This window comes from Vipera berus (genome assembly GCF_964194415.1).
Source record: "Vipera berus genome assembly, chromosome: 9".
In the NCBI taxonomy this organism is placed as follows: Eukaryota; Metazoa; Chordata; class Lepidosauria; order Squamata; family Viperidae; genus Vipera; species Vipera berus.
Genome location: NC_138212.1, coordinates 13,035,971 through 13,055,527, shown reverse-complemented (window position 1 = coordinate 13,055,527; position 19,557 = coordinate 13,035,971). Strand labels below are relative to the sequence as shown.

Here is a 19,557-nt window from a genome sequence, read left to right as displayed (position 1 = left end):
ATAAAGCTAACTATTCGATTCTCAGCAATCATAAAGTATTAAAGTGCCTGTGTGCTCGTGCCATTCATCTTCAAAAGATACCGATATTTCTCTTCAAGAATTTGCACTCTGTTGGAGAACACAGCCGTGTGTTTATGAGCTGTCCAACTAGTGAAAATAAAATATATCGCGTTTAATTAGCTAATTTTCAAGGAGGAAAAGGGAACCCACTCCTCTCTGAGGGTAGGCAGCAAACAGTCCTACGAAAGAAGACAGCTGTCTTGTGACAAATGCTCTGATCTGCTGTGGGATGGAATTGGGAGGGGGGGGGAAGCAGGAAGCTGACAGCTTGGGGAACATGGCTTCCTGTCACCAACAGCAACAATCCAAGACTCCTTTTCTTTTTTAAAGTCGGCTGTTTATGCTCGACTTTGAACCACCTTTTTATAGTCTCTGTGGCAGCTGGCAGCTTATCTCTGAGGTGCAGGAGTCATTCCTGAATGCTTTTCTATCAGGGTGTTAAGGGACAGAAGCTGATTTAGCTTTTGCTAATTACCTCCCAAGCCAAAATCTGAATTTCCAAATTTGACCTACCACTGCAGAGGAGTCCAAGATCTAGAGGGTACAGAACAATATCCAAGGTTTTATGTGTAACATAAAGTTACAGGGGAGTGGGGGAGGGAAGGGAAAACCCCTAAAATTAACAGTCGGAGCAAAGAGCAGCCAGGAAATCTTAAAATAAATTAATTTACCTCTTACCAAGTCATCCTATGCTTGAGTATTCCAGAGATAAGTCTACATATTGTGCTCATAATCACAATTATTAGGAACAACTTCTAGTTCTGATTTTGTAATACGGTAAGTGGATTTGGTATCATAGTATACAAGGTAATGTCTCACTCAATCCTTATGTTAATTCTGCAATGTTGCTTTTACTAAACTTTTAATTGGGAAACAAGTTAAGTAAGATAATATTTCAAGCTACTACAATGTTCTTGGCAAGTCTGGCTCTGAACCTAACTCAAAGGTTAGCTTCAAATGGATGGTTTTCCCTACGGTGATTAGCTTCAGAGAAGGATTAGCATCCTTCAGATGACACACATCTGGCTTGCTAAATGTCAGCTACTGTTATACAGTATGTTGAAAATGGAATATCATACTGAAGAGATGCACAAATGCAGTCTTTGTTAATTCTTAGAATCTGCGAAGCAAACCTAGGTCACTGTTTGAAAAATATAAAAAATTATCTACAGAAGTCTCATTGTGGTAATCTATTTGCCTGTTTATACACTTGTTAGCCCAAATGGTGCATTATATACGGCATAATTTTTTTGAATCAAGGTACTTAAAATCCACTAACTTAAAGGATGTATAAAAAACCTGGGAAGTTTGGTTTAACAAAGCAGTAAAGAACAGTTGAAATGTCTATTGAGACAAAGACTAACATAAAAGAGGTAGCAGCAATACAAAAGCAGAAATGGAAGTGCAACTGTAAGCACATACCAGTGGAGTAAGAATATCACAAAGCCACCAGTTATATAGAAAGAACACTGAAGAAAACCGCACTCCTTCATAAATGAAAGGAGAAAGCCCCAACTTTATGAAAAATAAGGTGAAAATAAAGTTTTTCAGCTGGGGATTATGAGAAGTGAAATCCAAACACCAGCTTGGGAGAAGCTTGATACAAACTATGAAATGGACATCCTCTTAAAATTATATGCTCATGCATTTTCATCTCAGATCCTACAGTAACAGCCTTTCTGTCATGTGTCAGCAGGCTAGATTTCAATATATATATATATATGTATATGTATATGTATATATATATGTATGTATACGTATACGTATACGTATATATACATATACATATACATATATACATATACATATACATATATATATATATATATATATATATATATATATATATATATATATATATATATATATATATATATATATATATATATATATATATATATATATATATATATATATATATTCCGAAGACTCAGGGCAGCTTACAAGCTTAGCAGTAGCTAATTGATACAATGTATAAAGTTAAATGTATCCAAGACTTCTTACACATGGCTTATGAAACATGTTTGGTACTATAAACTGAAATGTGGGAAGAAGAGATTCACCACTTGCGTACAGTGCATATTTGGTTGGAAAAATGCGCTATCATTTGTATGGAGATACTAACATTTCAGACTATACAAACAAACAGTAGCTTGTAAAAGGTTCAAACATCAAAAAGAGGAGCGCCCAAAACCTAATAAAATAAAAGTACCTCAGAGGATTTTTTTCACTGTCACAGATCACGAAAGTGCTCATAGGAGGATTAATTCAGGTAAACAATTCTTTTAGTATGTTGCTTTGTTGCCTGCTTAAAATTTAACAGTGAACAGTGAAAGGAAGGAAACGAACAAGAGCCCCACCCTCACCTAAATTAACGGCAAGAAAAGCTTCAAGTAAAATATTTCTGAAGAAGTTGACTCCCAGTCTTGTAACTGCAGTAGAAAAACTCCCCCCTTTTAAAAAACCAAAACAAAAAATCCCAAAACAAACCCAGCCACCCCAAAAAACAGAAGCAAAAACAAAACCAAACCAAGAGACAATATGTGGGGAAAAACCTCCAAATCAGCATCAGTATCTCTAATGACATACCACACTTTTAATATCAAGTATCTTTTAGGATATATATCTAAAACACTGCTATAATGATTTTGACAGCAATCCACCCTATAGGTTAAAGAGGGAAGAATTCTGAGCTCTATTTAGATGTGTTCCTGAACATGTCAGCAATTATACCTCTGGTTTAAAAAGTATAGTTCCCCTTTGGACTTTCAGAATGTTTGCATATCTTTGTTGCTGAATGTTATCAGAGGCTATGTAGGTCCCAATGGTATGTAAAAGGAGTCTACTGAGCCACTAAGATCAAAGTTGGGTGTTTGTTTCATTAATTTCCTAATATCATTCAACATGTAAGGTGTCAGTGTGAAAAATAAACTAGTTCCTTAGATTCATTATCTGGGTGAACTATCTTTAAATGCAAAAAATTGCAATCAAATGCTTCCTGCTACCAGTTTCTTGCACTCTCTATGTACAAATATTGGTGCATTTCTCCGAGGCAAACTAATTTTGTAATTAACGTGAGGGTTTTCTAAATGAATTGTTGGTTCAAGTCCTATCACATATGTTGGATTTAAGTTGGAAATCTGGAAAACCTCTTTTAAGTGGTGCTTAAGCTTGCAAACTTTTGAATTTTCAATATTTCTGCATAAAAATGACCAAAAATTAAAGAGAACCCAATGAAACAAATGAGTCTACTTGTTCATTTATTTATTGAGGAAAATGATCCAAAGCTAGCCCATATGTATGCAGAAATATTGAATGTTCAAAGTTTTAGCCACCATTCCAAATGGTGAATCTATTCTTCTTCATCTCTAAAGGCATTAATGACTTTACAGAAGTCATCAGAAATTTCTGGGTGGGGTATGACCCACACTCGGAATCTCTGTGATGAAAATTTTATTGAAATGTTAATATTTTTTTTGTAGGGCAACCCCAAATTAGCCCTGGTTGTTAATGATGTACTTATACAACTGGTCCAGACTGAACTGGGGAAGTGTGGTTGTTGGCTCACCAGACGTAAGATGGTCTTTGCTTATGATATAAATTGATCAATCAATGAAAAATCAGGACTCATATGAAAGTCTAATAATTTTGTCTAATAACAAAGACATGCAACAATTCAGAAAATCAAAACAGGAAAAATACTGTTTCAGAAAATTGTAAAACTGAGTAGAGCAGTGCTTCTCAATCTTTCCTTCATTACTCAAAAACGCTTATCATAAAGTCGTAAGTCACTTCCTTCAGCATCGTTGTAACTTTCAACAGTCACTAAAAGAATGCTCATAACTCAAGGACTACCTATATATAAAAATAATATTACTAAAGGATTTTTATGTCATTTCAATGAGTTATCAGTAATTTTATCAATTTTCATCTTACTTGGAATACTTGGAAGATTCTGAATATATTTTAGTGCACATGGCAATCTTTAAGGTAAAGGTTCCCCCCGCACATGTGTGCTAGTCGTTTCCGACTCTAGGGGCCGGTGCTCATCTCCGTTTCATAGCCGAAGAGCCAGCGCTTGTCCGAGGACGTCTCCGTGGTCGTGTGGCTGGCATGACTAGACGCCAAAGGCGCACGGAACGCTGTTACCTTCCCACCGGAGTGGTCCCTATTTTTCTACTTGCATTTTTACGTGCTTTCGAACTGCTAGGTGGGCAGAAGCTGGGACGAGTAACAGGCGCTCACTCTGTTACGCGGCACTCGGGATTCGACCCACCAAACTGCCGACCTTCTGATCGACAAGCTCAGCGTCCTAACCCACTGAGCCACCGCGTCCCTATGGCAATCTTTAAGTCAATTTAAATGTACCTGTTGTGATGGGCAATGGATTCATGTGACATTAACCAAAGAAAAAGAACTTTTACACAATCCGAGTATGGAAAGCACCGGAGTAGAGGATGAGACCAAATAAGATGGCCATATTCCATTTCCATATCAAACACTGAGCAAAGGCTAAAGGAGAATTGCATCTGAGGCAATTTAAGCACACTTATAAATTTGATGCAGAGGAGCAAGGAGATGGCTTTGAAGAGGATACATGGTAATCACTGGTAAAACATGGGCTAAGCGTAGAAAACAGGAAGAATGAGAAAAACACAAGACTGCCCTGCCTTGACTCTGTTTGGTAGAAGGGAGAACAGTGACATATTTTCAAGTCTGTTGTTATAAGCTATAAATTGAGTTCTAGCATTTCTTGTGATATGTGTTTCCTGATCTGATCTACTTTAATGGGTTGATACATGGGATTCAACCAAATTCATCTGGGATTCAAATTGGGGCTCAATGACTCAGCGGTTAAAGATGCTAAGTTTATCAGCCAGCAAGCTGACAGCCCAGGTTCAAGACCTGAGCCACACGACTGGTGAGCTATTACTTGCCTCAGCTCCTGCCCACCTAGCAGTTTGAAAGTATGCAAATATCAATAGACAAATAGGTGCCACTTTGGTGGGAAAGTAACAGCGTTCTGTGCACCTTGGCATACAGTCATGCTGGCCACATGACTGCAGAAATGACAATGCTGGCTCCCTCAGCTAAGAAACGGAGATGGGAAAAAGGGAAACCTTTACCTGGGATTCAAAACAGGATCCAGAATTATGCTGAAAAATGTACCCACAGCTGTTGAGCGCAATTATGCATCTTTTCAGTTCTCCCAGGTCAACTAGAAGCTGGGAATAGAAAGGAGTAGGATGAGAGGACAACAGTGGTGGAGGCAGAAAGTAGACACCCTTCTTCTATACCAGGCATGTCAAACTCATGACGTCACGTGACGTATTGGGACTTTTTCCCCATTGCCGGCAATGGGGTGGGTGAGGTTTTAGTGTGATGCATCCGGCCTGCGGGCCGGCAGTTTGACATCTCAATCCCTCATGCCTTCAAACAAATACCTGAATAGGGACCTTGTTAAAATATCTGCAGATTCACGTAACAAAACTAAGCACTACAATTTTCCAGCTTCTTAGGGACAGTTTTTCATAATATCCAGTGGTGGGTCAAACACACCAGAAGATCTAGGAAAAAAAAGGGGGAAAAAAGAACTAAAGTGCCAAATTTAAAATTTCTATTAGGCCACCAAATCAGAAATCTTATTTCCTTTAATCAAGAAAAGACCAGTTGTTATTTCTGGTGTCTTAAGACAGTGAGTTCTGTCAGCAGTTAGCAATTCCTCTGCAAAATTGCCAGAAAGAACAATTTCAAGTAATTCTGAAAAGCCAGGAAAAGGGAGGAAATTATAGATATTAGAAAACTTTAAAAGATCCAGAAGAAAATTCTGTATCCTGCCAAAAAGGATTTGTAACCTACCTAAGAGAGAAGCCTCAGCAACAAGCACTGCACAAGTAATTATTCAAGACACCATTATTATATCACATATCATATCCACCTATAATAAGCACTTATACTTTGCCATTATGTCAAATGCAGATTTATGTCATTTACAGGCAGCTATAGCTAGCAGACAAACAATAATTGGAAAAGAGAAACTATGGTTTTAACTCATTCTTTCCTTCTCACCCCGCCCAAATTATGACTTCTTTCTTTACATACTGCTTAAAGAGCTCAGAGTTACAAAACAGTAGAAATGCTAACTATACAACAATTAAATTGTCCATAAGACAGGCAGATATAAAAACAAAATAAACTGTGAACTGTCCAAAAAGACTTTAATTAGAGCTTTTCTCAACAACTCAGCCTTAAATCCTTATTTCCTGCTCATAAGAATTGACTCATACATAGTCTTAGTTACATTTTTCTTTTAAAATAAACTTCTTTATAGAACCAAGGACAGACTAATTATTCCTTAATGCCCAAAGGTTTGTATACATCAGGGGTGTCAAACTCAATTTCATTGAGGGCCGCATCAGCATTGCGGTTGCCCTCAGGGGGCCGGGTGGGTATCGCCAGGGTGGACGTGGCCTACTGGGTGGGCGTGGCTAGAGTGCGTATGGCCTACTGGGTGGGCATGGCCAGCTCTACATCGTTCGCATCAAAGGTGCCTATGGGGGCCTGGGCAGGAGTGGGACAGATCTGAGGGTCTCTGGCAGGAGGAGGGTTTCTGGGCCAGGGCCAGGGCCAAGGCAGTGGGAGCCGTTCCCTCACTGTTTCCAGGATGGCTTCGCGGGCCGCATGAAACCACTTCGCGGGCCGCATCCGGCCCCCGGGCCTTGTGTTTGACATGTCTGGTATACACGCATGAAATTTACAAAGGTGTTACTGCAGGTTTAACCCTTTGAAGTTATTTCCCATAATCATCCAACATATTCAAACTTGCAATAGAAATTTATTTATTAATGTATATTCTGCAAAGCGACAATACAAGCTTAAACTTTCAGATTGTTTTAATAGCTTCTTTTGCAATTGTCTAGATTTTAAAATAATCCTTAGCACACGAGGACCAAGTTTACATGGTTAAACTAAGCTATAATAAATTTGAATAATTTGTGGTTCAGCATGTTGTACACAGTAACTCCTTGTCATGTTGTGTGAAGTAGGCCTTTACATAAAGCCATAATATCAGTTATTTATCCAGGTATAGCATGTTATGTAAACATAGCAATTCTGTTTTGTTAGCGTTAACATATCATACAAACTCATCTGTTAAACTGAACTGAAATTCTGATTATTTTTTCCTAGCTACACAGATGGAAAAGAAGTAGGAATGCTTTAACCTGACACATGTACAGATACCTATTTATAGCCATATTAAATAATGGTTTATCATTACATATAAAAACATGCTATTACCCACCCAGCTGATCTCAGGCAAAGGGGAAAACTGGAAACAGATTTCAGAACAAGAGAGTTGTTGCTACCTATTCCACATCTTAGCAGTTTTAAACACAAACCTAGTTTTAACAACCAATAGCTAAGCTATACCTTACAGTACAGGTAGTCCTCGACTTACAATAATTCATTTAGTGACTGTTCAGTTACAATATCACTGAAAAAGCGACTTATGACAGTTTTTCACACAACCATTACAGCATCCCCATGGTCATGTGATCAAAATTAAGATGTTTGGCAACTGAATGTCTTGGGGTCATGTGATCACCTTTTGCAACCTTTTGACTAACAAAGTCAATGGGGAAGCCAGATTCACTTAACATACATCTTCAAATGACAAGACTGAAAACTATAAATTGAAAACTAGTTACTATGCATTCTTCTGCAATGCTCAACATTTCACAATGCTGTACATTTGAAAGCTGAATTGATGCCACTATGCAAATATATCTAAAGATGGTTTCCTGTCCTCATTTGTGTATGGCTGCCATATTGTTTTCTCTATCTGGGAAATAGAGCTATCAGTTACTTCCCTACACAAAGATTGCACATATTTCTCATTAGAGATCTTCCTGCTCTAGTCACAATGCAACTACCTAGGAATGATTTATCTGCTGGCATTCTTCAGGACACATATCTAAAACTGTGCCATTTAAGTAGCTCCCCTTTCCTTAATTCAGTTTTTAAATTATGCACTACACTTTCAATGGCAGTTCTAAATTACTGAAAAAAGCAGCCTTTCTATAATACCTACAGCTCTTTCTAATTCACCTTATACTTTATAGACCTTATACAATTAATTGTATTCCAATATCCAATTTCTTCACCTTACCATTTGTTGGGAAATACTGGGAAGATAAGTCTTTTCTTAATAATTAAATGTAAATATCTCATTAAATATAATCCAATTACTTTAAGAAAAATCATTACAATATGCATGCATTCTTGCCTGAACAGTTTTAGTATTTTAAATTAATCGTTGCTAAATACTTATTAAATCAACCTCTGACATTACAAAATCTACAACTGCCAATTTCTTTTTTATAAGGTATTTGTTACAGATAGCTTTACATTTTATTATTTTTTTCTCGGAAGTATTTTAAACATTTGAATTAAGAATAGCACCTTGAACAGAGCTTCCAAACAATAAGAATGATTATTACAAGAACATATACCGTATGTTGGAATCAGAATAGGACACTTTTATAAATTTTACAAAATAGCCGGCTTAAATGGACTATTAGCAAAAGAATCACTGTGATATAAAAAAGATGGATATACCAGCCTGCATTCATGGGTTCTACCCCAAAACTTTCCTTTTAAGCAAGCAGCTAAACAATCAGAATTTGTAACTGATTTAACTTGAGAAAATGGGACCGCTTTTAGTAGCCATGTCAATATTTCTGATAAAAACTCTGTACTTGATTACAGTCCCAGTAGACCTCAATTTATTTATTTATTTTTTTATTGAAAAGTTTTAAAAATACAGTTTTCCTTTAAAAAACCCCCTTCCCCCTCCCTACCTCCCCTCCCTACCTCCCCCCTTCCCCCCCCTCCCCCCCTCCCTCCTCCCCCCCCCACCTCCCCCTAACCCCCCTCCCCCCCCCGGACTTCCCAGAGCTAAATACAAGGTATATATATATAAAAAGGCAATCATAAACAACCATATACTAACAACTATAAATTCTAAAATCCATCACTCTCTAACTTATATAGGATCAAACAAAACTTAGCATTATTAAATATATATAGAAGACAAAATAAAAAAAGAAAAAAGAAAACGAAAGAAGACTTATTCAAATGCTAGATAAAACTTCTTGACCCTATACTTATTCTGGATAAACTCAATCCATTTTCTCCATTCCATAATATAATGTTCTTGCGAGTAATCTTTCAAATAGGCCGAAATCTTCGCCATCTCTGCCAAGTCGGAAACCTTTAAAATCCACTCTTGTATAGTCGGCAGTTCCTCTTTCTTCCAATATTGACCTATCAAAAGTCTTGCTGCCGTAACTAAATTCAACATCAACTTAGAGTCCACAACTGTAGCGTCAACAATTATTCCCAACAAAAAAAATTGCGGACAAAACTTTATCCTCCGTTTAAAAATCTTCTGCATATTCCACCAGACTTTTATCCAAAAAGCCTTGACCTTTTTACATGTCCACCATATGTGAAAATATGTTGCCTCTTCATCACCACACCTCCAACATTTAGGCTGATAATTCGGATACATACTTGCAAGCTTTTTAGGATCTAGATGCCATCTATAAAACATTTTGTAAAAGTTCTCTCTTAAACTTTGAGCTTGAGTGAATTTTACATTCCTCACCCAGATCTTTTCCCACGTGTCCATTGTAATAACTTCCTGAATGTTTTGGGCCCATTTTATCATACAATCCTTAACAAGCTCTGTTTCTGAATCGATCTCTATCAATGCAAGATATATCCGTTTAATATGTGCTGGTCCTTGATTTCTAATTTGCTTTATCAAATTTTCATCAATCGTTGCAAATCCATTTTTTTGGTCTTCTTTCCACCTGGCCTGTAACTGAATATATTGAAACCAAGTCTGAACAACCTTCTCTTCTCGCAAGAAACTATATGATTTCAAGCACCAAATATTCCTTTCCAAACTTAAAATTTCCTTGTAAGTAGTCTCATCATGTTTGAAACCAGCATGTATATTTTCTATTGCGTGTTTTGGGATTGCCCACAATGGTATCTTGCTGCTTAACTTATGTCTATACTTCTTCCAAACTCTCAGCAATGCCTGTCTTAAAATATGCATCCTAAACACAGTATCTACCTTCTTATCATACAACAAATATGCATGCCAGCCAAACAACAGATCATGGCCCTCAAGATTTAATAACCTCGATTGTGTCAAATTAATCCAATCACTTATTCCTACTAGTGCAGCAGCTTCATAATATAATTTAAAATTAGGCATTTTAAGGCCACCTCTCTCACGAGTATCCTGCATAATCTTAAGTTTAACTCGTGGCTTTTTCCCTGCCCACACAAATTTATTGATACCACGCTGCCATTCCTCCAAGTTAGAGTCTTTCTTAAGAATCGGTATCATTTGAAATAAGAATAAAAATTTGGGCAGGACATTCATTTTCACTGCTGCAATCCGTCCCAACAAAGACAATTGCAATTTTTCCCAACTCTCCAGTTCTTTTTGAATTTTCCCCCATAACTTTTCATAATTATTTTTATATAGCTTTGTATTAGAGGGCGACAAAATCACCCCCAAATATTTAACCCTTTTAACAATCTCAAATCCAGTTAATCCTTCTAAGAGAGCCTTCTGCGAAACTGTCATATTTCTAGCCAAAATTTTAGTTTTCTGTATATTTACTTTAAATCCAGAAACCTTCCCATATTGTGTTATTATCTCCATCAGGTCCACAACAGAGTTCTCTGGCTGGGTCACTGTAACAACCAGATCATCTGCAAATGCTCTCAATCTGTAATCCTGATCTCCAACTTGTATCCCCTTAATTTTTTCCGAATTCCGAATCTTAACCAATAGTATCTCTAATGTTAATATAAATAACAAGGGCGATAGCGGACAGCCTTGCCTTGTGCCCTTCTCAATATTACATACTGTTGTCAAACTATTGTTAACTATAATTCGGGCAGTTTGTTTTTGGTATAATGCCCTAATCGGTTGTAAAATTTTTTCCCCAAAATCCATTTTGTCTAAAACTTTCAACAAAAATTGCCAGTTCAATTGATCAAAAGCCTTTTCAGCATCTAAAAAGATTAGCGCAGCAGAGATCTGGTTGTGCCTTTCCAAAAACTCTACTCTTACTCTGAAGGTAAAAGGTATAGGCTGACTACTGTGAAACAAGCACGTGATTTCTACAATAATGTCTTAAAAGCAACCTCATTAACGCTCTTGGAAGCTGGAAAGGGATCTGGAGAAGAAGAACAACAAGAGGAGGAAACAGAGGAAAATGGTGCTGGAGGAGATCAAGCTACAATCTCTTTGGATGATCCTAGAGAGCAAAGAGTGACGCGTGCTGCTTTAAAACGAGCAAAGAAAATAAAAGAACAAGATCAGCAAAAGTCTTCAGATTCTTCACATCGCATTCATAGCCAAGCTGTGGGAGGAGCACGGCCTAAAGTAACCAGTCCTATCAAAGCTGTGGTCCAAGAGCTTTTCGAGGATATACATGGCAACTAAATTTTTAACCTGGAATGTTAATGGACTAAACTCACCGCAGAAGAGGAAGAAAGTTTTTCAATATTTAAAACAATTTAAGATAGATGTTATATGCCTGCAAGAAACGCATATTAGAGTTTTGGATCAAAAGTATTTATTGAACTCGAGGCTGGGTACGCAATTTGTTGCTTCTGCAGAGAATAAGAAAAATGGAGTGGTTGTTTATGTTAAAAGTGCCTTAACAGCGGACCTAATTGAAGCAGATAAGCATGGAAGATATGTTATGATCGAGCTGTTGTTTGAAGGTAAAAAGACGCTTTTAGTTGGATTATATGCTCCAAATCAACAACAAGCTGACTTTTTTAGTTTACTTCATACAAAGCTTACCCAGTTGGATTATAAATCCTTTATTTTTATGGGGGACTGGAATGGAGTTATGGATGTACAGTTGGATAAGGCTGGAGCCTTTAAACGCATTCCAAGTCACGCTAGACTGCCTAAATCTTTTTTTGAAATGAAGGATGACCTGGAATTGCGAGATATTTGGCGTGAGAGACATTTGCGGGAGAAGGATTATACATTTTATTCTGATAGACACCAATCTTTTTCGAGGATTGATTTTATTTTGTTGACTAATGATCTTCTTTTGAGAACTAAAAAGGTGAAAATCTGCGCAAGAATTATCTCTGATCACAGTCCAGTGTGGTTGGAGATTGATAAGGAAAGAGGAGATAGACGCTCATGGCGCGTAAATGAGAATTTGTTTAGAAATCAGAGAAATGTGGAAGAATGCAAACAGCGGATGAAGGATTTTTTTGAGATGAATATGAATAAGGGTACCTCTATGGATATGGTTTGGGATGCTAGCAAGGCCTATATGAGAGGGGTGTTGATATATATGAATAATAGACATAGACGTGCAGTGGAAACTAGAAGGAAAGAACTGGAGAATGAAATAAAGGAAAAAGAAAAGGCTTTGATTTTGAACCCAGAGGAGGTGAAGATCAAGGAGGCTATTAGACTGTTACGAGGACAATTTGATAAATTAATGGCTGATCAAGTGGCGACCAATCTGCGGTTTGCTAGGCATAATACTTTTTGCAATGCTAATAAGCCAGGCAGATGGTTGGCTTATAGACTGAGGAAAAAACAAAGGGCATCTAATATAGATAAGATTGAGCATAAAGGAAGGGTTGTGTATCAACAGAATCTTATTAAGGATGCCTTTGTGGATTTTTATTCGAAATTATATACTAAAGAGGACATTAATGCAAAAGATATTGATACGTATTTGGAGAAGGCTAGCATCCCGGTTCTTACGCAAGTACAAAAAGAGGGGATTAACCAACTGATTACAGAAGAAGAAATTTTTACAGCTATTAAGGAACTGAAGGTGGATAAAGCACCAGGCACTGATGGCTTGACTGCGGCCTATTATAAAAACTTACAATTAGAGATGATAAAACCGTTAAAGGAACTGTTCCAGACAATCCAGAGGGGGGGAAAGGTGCCCCCGTCTTGGAGAACAGCTTTTATCTCTTTGATTCCGAAGGAAGACCAGGATGCTACTTTAGTTAAAAATTACAGACCGATATCGCTTTTAAATACAGATTATAAGATATTTGCTAAGGTTTTGGCTAATAGACTGATGAGGGTTCTGCAACAGGTGATTCATGGGGACCAGTAGACCTCAATTTATGACTGGTCACTTAGCGACTGTCCGAAGTTATGATGGAGCCCCCAAAACTACTTTTGAAGTCTCAACATTGCCGTCCCCCATGATCACATGACTACATTTAGCAACTGAACCACATTTGTAGCCATTTACAACATCATGTGGTCACAACAACTGCAATTTATAATGTTATGGCCAGAAACTGGCATTTACTTCTGATTACCAACAAAAAACGGCTCATAGAGAAAAATGGGTTCTCTTACAATTATGACGCTTGCTTAACTGCCACGAAAATAAATGTTTGTAGAATTGATCCAGTCACACGGTGACCCACTTTACAACTATTACAACTTATAACTCTAATTTCCAGGCTCAATTACAGTTGTAACTTGAGCACTACATGTACACATTATCCCTCTGAAGCTACAAAACGGGACAGATTTACTTCTGTTATCAACCAAAGTAAAGATACCTATCTTTCTTTCCATCTTCACATTTGGAGTCAGGATAGAAAGCAAAGGATTATTTTGCTGTCACGTCACTAATGCACTCTAGACTGCAATCTAAGCAGAAAGCCACAGCCTTTTCCCCCAAAGATGGAGAGAAAAAGGTTTGGCACAGTGGGAAGCCAGGCTATTCTTAGAACCACAACTATAGCTTGAGGCTAATGAGAGGATGGTCCTCCTATTACATTCAAGAGGAGGCAATGAGGCACTTGCTCTGATGAGTAAAACTACAGGTTCCCACAGCTGGAAAGTAACCTCTGTCCATCTCAATGTACAGTTGTCGACAATTCCTCATTGACTTTTCTCATAAATCAGTAGCATTTTACAGGAAGAGATCAATCAATCCTGAATTTCACAATGGCTAATCTTTCAGAAAAAAAATAAATTCAAAGATACTTCATTCTAAACCCAAATCTGAAATGTCAATTGAAAGGATAAAGTCAATGATTCCATAAAACCAAGAGAATCAGCACAGATTTGCAAAATTCTCTACCCCATTATACGTAATTATACCTAATGTGGTAACTGAACATCTATAGCAATTTTAACAACTTTTTTCTCACATCTTTTCTAGGAAATTCAAAGATCATCTAGGAGCCACTGCAGAAGAATGAAGATAAACAAGTCTAACACACAACTGATTCTGTGTGTGTGTGTGTGTGCGCGCACACACACACAGTGCTTTTTTTGTAAAAGAAAAAGGTGCTGGAACACCGTTCTGAGCATTCTATGACAAAAAAATGCCCTGTGGTGTGTGTGTATGTCTCTGTGTGTGTGTCTCTCTCTCTGTGTGTCTGTATCCATCCAAAATCAGGAAATTCCTGAATTCAGAACACGCTACATATATATTGCAATTTTAAAAAACTGCACAAAAGTATACCAATTTACTTGCATACAAATGTTTTACATAAAGATTATACAAGACAAAAATCTTAATTGTACAACTAACAATATTTTGTGTAATTCAAGCTGTATCAAAATTATTCCCATAGCCAACGAACAAAAACTTAACAGTTATTTTTCTTCTCTGTAGATAATAAGTATTAATGAAATCTTAAAACTTTTATTTTTGTATGAGTTGATAACCTTATAGCAAAACTAAGAGAGAAAATTGTCAGAACACAAAAAAGGATAACAATCCATTTTTTATCCATCTGATCTTTATACTTACAAAATAATCATTGACTTTTATTCTTATTGATCCAACAATCTTCTTTTTATCTCCCATAACATAGATCAAAATAAATTTTCCAATATGATTCTAGGCCATTTTAAAAGTTGGGAGGATTAAGGGCGGGGATGTGGAAGCAGTTTTGCCTCCCACCCCCATCCAAAATATTAAGCTATAATTTGGAGCCTTGGTTTACCATGAAGCATAAATCTAGCCAATGTGATTTGTAAACCATTGTTAATGGCTTACAGACCATTATGTCTTGTTTAAAAGTATTGTACTCAACAATTAAAAGAAACAATATATTATGATCTGGGAGACTGACTGCTTTTTCTCACTTACTGTCAACATGGGTGTTTACCTACTTTATAGGGAAACAGTCCTCCTTTCTTTTTATTACTTATTACACCAATTTCCTTTCCAATGGAAAATTACTAAATGATTAGTATTTCCTACTTTAGATAGAACATTCTTAAATCCCATAGGTTCCTTAATCAACTAGTACATGATTAGGTCATCATATCTGTTTAGAGAGACTCCACCTTCTTGCTTCATTTCATTTAGTCTTTCCTGCATCAGCATTTTCCTGGCCTATGAATCACAGCAAGAAGTGTATTCCAAGACCCCATTAAAGCCACAGAATTGCTTTCTTGTTCCTCTATTATTTTGTTCAGTTTCACTGAGTACATCACTCCAATGCTTTTCTTTTTACCAAGATAAATGCCAGAATGCCTGGATTTTCTTCTGGCCTCAATATTCCCATGTCCTTCCCTATCATCTTACCCACAAAACTAAGCAATGTCACACAAAAAAAGCTTTCCCCATTCTTTGTAACAGATTATGTACTTAAAAGTATCCCAATATGAACTATCTTTGCTTAAGAGGAATAATATTATGAAAAGTACAGTGCATACATTTCAACTGCATTTTCAAAGAATAGCAATTTAGCTCAGAAACACACTACTGTTTTGTGCTATTTACCGAAGTGATATTAAAAGATCCCCAAATTATGACACGTATAAAGGCATTCCATATACAATTGACATCACATACCAAAGGGAAATGAAAGGCTCTACAAATTGATCCTGGGAATTTTTTACTTAGTATGTGCAAATTACAATTCTAAATTACAACAGGATACATTCCTTAAATTGTTTATGTTAATAAAGGTAATGTCCCATCATTCCCCAAGTTCTAAACACAGTTTCCCTCCCTCACAATATTTACATATTTTCCTTGGAATGAAGGTTACAAACAGCACTGGCCCAAATTTCCATGAACTGTAGACTGACTGAACCCAATCGTTTTCAAACACACTACAACCACCATATACCAAAATGATTCACAGTAAAAATTCAAAGTAATCTGGGATGAATAAATTCTTTCCTTCCAGATACTACATACATTATATATAGCTTGACTGGATTGTCCTCTAAAGAAGCAAATGCCTACACTGTGTTAAATATTGATCTTCCTGGCTTCACTTCCTTATCAAGAGTGAAAGACAGTGGGAGCATAGTCATTGGCAACTGGGCAAAATATACATTTAATAAATAAAGCAGAGCAATTTACAAAAAAACTTATTGCAGGGTAAATTTATCAATACAAATAGTCCTTGACTTACCACAATTGAGTCCAAAATTTCTGTTGTTAAGTGAGACATTTAAGCGTGTTTTGCCCCATTTTATGACCTTTCTTGCCAAAGTTGTTAAGTGAATCAATTTATAAGTTAATAACCTGGTTAAGTGAATCTGGTTTCCCTATTGACTTCCGTCAGAAGGTGATCACATGACCTTGGGACACAGCAACGGTCACAAATATGAACCAGTTGCCAATCATCTGAATTTTGATCACCTGATCATGGGGATAATGCAAAGGTCATAACTGTGAAAAAAACAGTCATAAATCACATTTTTCAGTGCCACTGTAACTTTGAATGATCACTAAATGTGTTGAAAGTCAAGGTTGACTCAGCCTTCCATCCTTCCAAGGTAGGTAAAATGAGGACCCAGATTGCTGGGGGCAATTAAGCTGACTTTGTAATAATGCCGCTTGGGGTGTGTGTGAAAGCCCTAATAAGCAGGCATATACATAGAATGAAGGCTACTGCTAAGCTTGTAAGCCGCCCTGAGTCTTCGGAGAAGGGCGGGATATAAATGGAATTAAAATAAAATAAAAAATAAAAAAAAGTCAAGGACTACTTGTATTCCCAATAACCACACAATCCGGTTATCTAAAAGCCATTTTAGACCAACATAATATTTTGCTCTTTTGAAAAGTCACCCCACTGCCTTTAATAAGATTCTTTTCCACAGTAAAAACTACACATCTACTGTGATTCTTTACACAATACCCATATAAACAGCATACTGATTACGAACAGAGAATAGGACCAGTCTACATATGGACCAAACCAGAAAACTAGGTAATACTATTCCTGAATAGATAGGTTAGACCGGAATCCACGTGTAGTTCTCAGATTTCCTGTCTAACATGAGATTGGAAACAGTCAGATTATTAAACGTCTTTGTATGGTGCAGTGAGAATAGCAGAGTCTTAGGTCTCATGAATCCTAACGAATACGTCACAGAACAAACTTGCAGGTTTCATAACCCTCAAAAATGAGGCGGTAGGAACCTTCACCTTTAATCCAACCCGATCCCATTTCTGACTTTGAGTTGTAATTTTAAAAAGTAACAAAGCGTTCAAATAAGACAAGTTTAAAACATTTTAAAAAGTTCTCTCCCCACCCCTCCCTATAAAAATAACTCGGGGAGGAAGAAGAGGGGCCAATAAACGGGAGGAAGCTCTACTGGGAACGGCTCCTGATATTAGTTCTCGCCTTGACCACAAATTCACGGGCACGGGGCTCCGGAATTCTTACCGTGACCCCATTTACTCACTTCAGCCATTATTGTGCACTTGGAGGATCTCGGTGAGCCAGCAGGAAGCAGAAGTCGCGGACCCGAAGTTTGTATTGTCCCACTCCACTTCCAGGCGCCATTGGTAGGACAAGCCACGCCCCTCACCTGTCTGGCCACCACCCGCATAGGCCACGCCCCTCGCCCCCACGGCCGTCGCCTCCTCGACGTCACCCCCAATGGCGCCACTCCCACTACGATGTAGATCACCTTTCCAGTTTACCTTTCCCCACACCTCTTTAAGGTGACCCCTGGTCTTTTTTTTCCTCAACATCCCCTCCCTGTCACGGAGCAAGGCTTACCCGCCTACGGCCGCCTTCTTCGACGCGCTTCCACTCAGCTCTTCACCACCGAAGCGAACCGTCCCAACCGTCCGCCATTCCACAGCTTTCCCCCTCAGCTTCCCCTCACAGATCGTAGTTCCACCTACTCCACCGGTCCGTTTCCTCATTGGCTCCCGTGCGTCTTCCCGCTCTCACTGGATTGGCTGAGTTCCTCTGCCTGTCAAACGTTACCCTACGCGATTTGCGTAGCCAGCCAACTTCCTTTTTTCTTCCAACGACCACACCCTACGAAACCTTTTTTTAAAAAAAGAAAAAACGTAAACAATATGGGCCGTACCATATTCTGAGACTAGCAGGGGGATTCGTGTGGGGAGAAGAGTTTCGGACGGGGGTGACAGTAGGCTTCGAAAAGAAGGGATCGTCGGATGTTGTCACTAGAAGGGAAAAAGAAGGCATTACTGGCGCCCTGTCTTCTCAGAAATTTATTAGGTTCTCAAAGTCCCGTTTGGTTTGCTCTCCCTTTATTCCGCTTCGCTAGGCCGGTCTGCTCTATGATCCTGAGGTTGGAAAAAAGATGAGTCCTCTGGCGCTTGGGAGGTATTACTGCAATACTGGAAAGTTTGGAGTGTTCCAGAATGAGAAAAGAGAGAGGAAGAAAGAATGGGCGGCGGCGGGAGGGCTAAGAGGGGGGGGAGTGTCAGGCTTTTTCACACGTTACGCAGCAGTATGGTCACGGGGCTGTTCCTCTACATAAGTTTCAAGAGCTGTTTTTTTTTCCCCTACCTCCTTTTCTCCGTACAATTTCTGACTGAGACAGCTCGTTGCGGGAAAGCAGCCAGCCTCAAGTTAATGCCCTCCCCGTGTTCGAACTACGACTCCCAGAATTCCCAGAGTGCCGGGCGAGCACGCGGGGCATCGGCTTGGAGTTCGGGGAGTTGTAGTCTTAACTCGGATTGAGGCGGTGCCGCAGGTTGGGAGGTGTTACTTTAAGAAAGAATTGCAAACTTTTGTTCCTTTTTGTCATCCCACCTTTCTACCTGTATTTACGAACGTTAATTTATTTTCTCAGTTTGGTTAGAGGAAAAAAAAAATCCATAATCAAATGAACTGGCTTAAATTATACATACGTACATAAATACATACATACATACACATACATCTTCTATCCATGGGCTGACAGGCTCTTGAACGGGGAAATAATTTTATAAACTTTATGTATGATTGACTTGCGAGGCCGGTGTGTTGTGCAATTAGCTCACATGGTGTAATAAGATGGAGGGTTTGTTGTCACTGTGGGTTGGGGGGGACGAAGGGAGGCTCAACCAATCTCAATGTATACATGATTGTACTTTGACAATAAAGGTTCATTCACACACACACACACACCCCGCAGCTGCCAGGTGGGAGGCTGGCTTGGTTAATCAA

General features: G+C 38.2%; 1 protein-coding gene across 5 annotated transcripts in view; it reads right to left on the bottom strand.

The window, feature by feature from the left end:
• Nucleotides 1-18,259, bottom strand: part of WASF2 (WASP family member 2) — a 55,044-nt gene extending 36,785 nt beyond the window's left edge. For 3 of the 5 annotated variants that reach the window (XM_081334483.1, XM_081334485.1, XM_081334482.1), the window contains exon 1: nt 18,151-18,259. The gene's annotated coding sequence lies outside the window, so the exon portion shown is untranslated. Of the gene's footprint in view, nt 1-5,186; nt 5,286-17,830; nt 17,909-18,150 lie in introns of those variants that run through there. The other 2 variants (XM_081334484.1, XM_081334486.1) reach the window with 2 other exon arrangements.
• Nucleotides 18,260-19,557: the final 1,298 nt, after the last annotated feature.